Source organism: Silurus aristotelis (assembly GCF_946808225.1).
Source record: "Silurus aristotelis genome assembly, chromosome: 15".
NCBI lineage: Eukaryota > Metazoa > Chordata > Actinopteri > Siluriformes > Siluridae > Silurus > Silurus aristotelis.
Window position 1 is genome coordinate 961,166 of NC_139588.1, and position 3,049 is coordinate 964,214.

General features: G+C 43.6%; 1 pseudogene across 1 annotated transcript; it reads left to right on the top strand.

Moving 5' to 3' along the window:
* The first annotated feature begins 221 nt into the window (after nucleotides 1-221).
* LOC310738223 (histone H2B pseudogene) lies at nucleotides 222-663 on the top strand (annotated as a pseudogene). Its single transcript has one exon. The product of its transcript is annotated as a histone H2B pseudogene (transcript).
* The last annotated feature ends 2,386 nt before the right edge of the window (nucleotides 664-3,049 follow it).

Consider the following 3,049-nt stretch of genomic DNA (forward strand, 5'->3'; position numbering starts at 1 on the left):
GCGTGTGCCCGCACAAAACGGCGGGCAGGAAAACAAAGAGTAGCTCAGGGGCGGGGGAGAGGGAACGGGAGAGGATCGGACGAGGGCGGAGCCTTGTATGATGAGGTTTGGATTTGTGACCAATAATACGACTCCTTTCCCTTGTACGTAATTACAATGCAGGTCTGTAAATAGAGAGGCGGCGAGGCGGCCCTTTTTCATTCTCTCGCAGTTTCCTCGAGAAGCAGCATTATGCCTACTGATCCAGCAAAGACCGCGCCCAAGAAGGGCTCCAAGAAGGCTGTCACGAAGACGGCCGGCAAAGGAGGCAAGAAGCGCAGAAAGTCAAGGAAGGAGAGCTACGCTATCTACGTGTACAAGGTTCTGAAGCAGGTGCACCCTGATACCGGCATCTCTTCTAAGGCTATGGGCATCATGAATTCCTTCGTAAACGACATTTTCGAGCGCATCGCCGGTGAGTCTTCTCGTCTCGCTCACTACAACAAGCGGTCCACCATCACTTCCAGGGAAATCCAGACCGCCGTGCGCCTGTTGCTTCCCGGTGAACTTGCAAAGCATGCCGTGTCCGAGGGCACAAAGGCCGTCACCAAGTACACCAGCTCAAAGTAAAGCGTGTTATCGCCGTCTTTAAGATAAAAACCAACGGCTCTTTTAAGAGCCACCCATTTTTTCATACAAAGAGCGGTCTTCTTTACGGGGGCAGCAATTCTCCCCGCCCGCTGACTATGACCTTTTGTACAACGAGGTAAGTAAACAAACCTTAGCATTAGAGCTACAGTAGTACAGCATCATTTAAATTATAGTCATGGCAGCATTGCATAATTAGCATTAGAGCTATAGTTGCAGAACAGTGTTTCACACCAGGGCCATAGCAGCACAATAATAATTTAAATTAGAACCATATTTGCACAACATCTTTTGAACTAGTGCAATGGCAGCACAACAGTGTTTCCCATTAGCGCCCTAGCAGCACTACCTAATATACATGAGCGCTTCAGTGGAACAACATAAATTGAAATTGGGCCATGGCGTCACAACTGTGTTTTACATCAGGGCCCTAGCAGCACAACATACTTTGATTTAGAGCCATAGAAGCACAACGTAATTTGAATTAGTGATAGTTGGGCAACATAATCTGAATTATAGTCATGGCAGCACTGTGTAATTAGCATTAGAGCTATAGTTGCAGAACTATGTTGTGCTACTATGGCTCTAATTTAATATATGTTGTGCCTCTAGGGCCCTGATTTGAAACACTGTGCTGCTAGTGTAGCTCTAATGCTAACTGTGCTTCACGTCAGGGCCCTAGCAGCGCAACATGGGTAGCATTAGAGCTACAGTAGCAGAACTGTGTTTCAAATCAGGGCCCTAGAGGCACAATATAATTTGTATTAGAGCCATAGTAGCACAACATGATTTAAATTAGAGTCATAGTTTGCCGACATAATTTGAATTATAGTCATAGCAGCACAACATAATTAGCATTAGAGCTATAGTAGCAGGACAGTGTTTCACATCAGGGCCCTAACAGCACACCATAATTTGAATTAGAGCCATAGTAGCAGAGCATCATTTGACTCAGAGCCATCGTTGGCCAAGATTATTTGGATTAGAGTCATAAACGCACAACATAATTAGCATTAGAGCTATAGTAGCAGTACAGTGTTTCACATCAGGGCCCTAGAGGCACAACATATATTAACTTAGAGCCATAGTTGGCCCACATGATTAGTATTGGAGTCATATCGGCGTTACATAATTAGCATTAGAGCTACAGTGGCACATCAGTGTTTTACATCAGGGCCAGGACAGCACAGCATGAATTTAATTTGGGCCACAGTAGCGGAACAGTGTTTCCCACTAGGGCCATAGCAGCATGCCATCATTTGAATTAGAGCCATAGTAGCACAACATAATTTGAATTAGAGTCATAGTTGGCTAACATAATTTTAATTAGAGTCACATCAGCACTACATAATTAGCATTAGAGCTACTGTAGCACAACAGTGTTTGACATCAAGGCCCTAGCAGCACAACATATTTTAAATTGGAACTACAGTAGCACACCATCATTTGACCTAGAGCCATAGTTGGCCAAAATAATTTGAATTAGAATCATAGTAGCGCAACAGAATAAGCATTAGAGCTATAGTTGAAGAACATAATTTGAATTTGGGCCATTACCGCACAACATAATTTATATTACTGCCATAGTGGCACAACATCTTTTGAATTGGAGTCATAGTAAGACTACATAGTTAGCTTTAGAGCTGTAGTAGTACAACAGTGTTTCACATTAAGGCCATAGCAGCACAACTTCATTTGAGTTTGGCTTAGTGCAGCACAAAGGTAGGGTTAGGATTACCACTTTTCAATTGAGGGTTAGAGCGGCCTGAATGGAACAGGGTTAGGGTTAGCGCTGTTCGAATTAGGGTTAAAGCAGCCTGAGTGACATGGAATTGGGGTTAGAGTTAGCACTGTTCGAATTAGGGTTAGCGCAGCCTGAATGATATGGGGTTAGGTTAGGGTTGGCACTGTTCGAATTAAGGTTAGCGCAGCCTGAGTGACATGGAGTTAGGGTTAGCACTGTTCGAATTAGGGTTGTTCTGCTACTATAGCTCTAATGCTAACTATGTTGTGCTGCTAGGGCCCTAATGTGAAGCACAGTTAGCATTAGAGCTATAGCAGAACCATAGCAGCACAGCATTATTTGAATTGGAGTCATAGTAGCACACCATTGTTCTGCTAACTGTTGTGCTACTATGACTCCAATTCAAATAATTTTGTGCTACTAGGGCCCTGGTGGGATACACTGTTCTGCTCCTATAGCTCTAATGCTAACGGTGTTTCACATCAGGGCTATATAGCAGTGCAACATAATCTGAATTATAGTCATAACAGCACTGTGTAATTAGCATTAGAGCTATAGTTGCAGAACAGTGTTTCACACCAGGGCCATAGCAGCACAATAATAATTTAAATTAGAGCCATATTTGCACAACATCTTTTGAACTAGTGCAATGGCAGCACAACAGTGTTTCCCATTAGC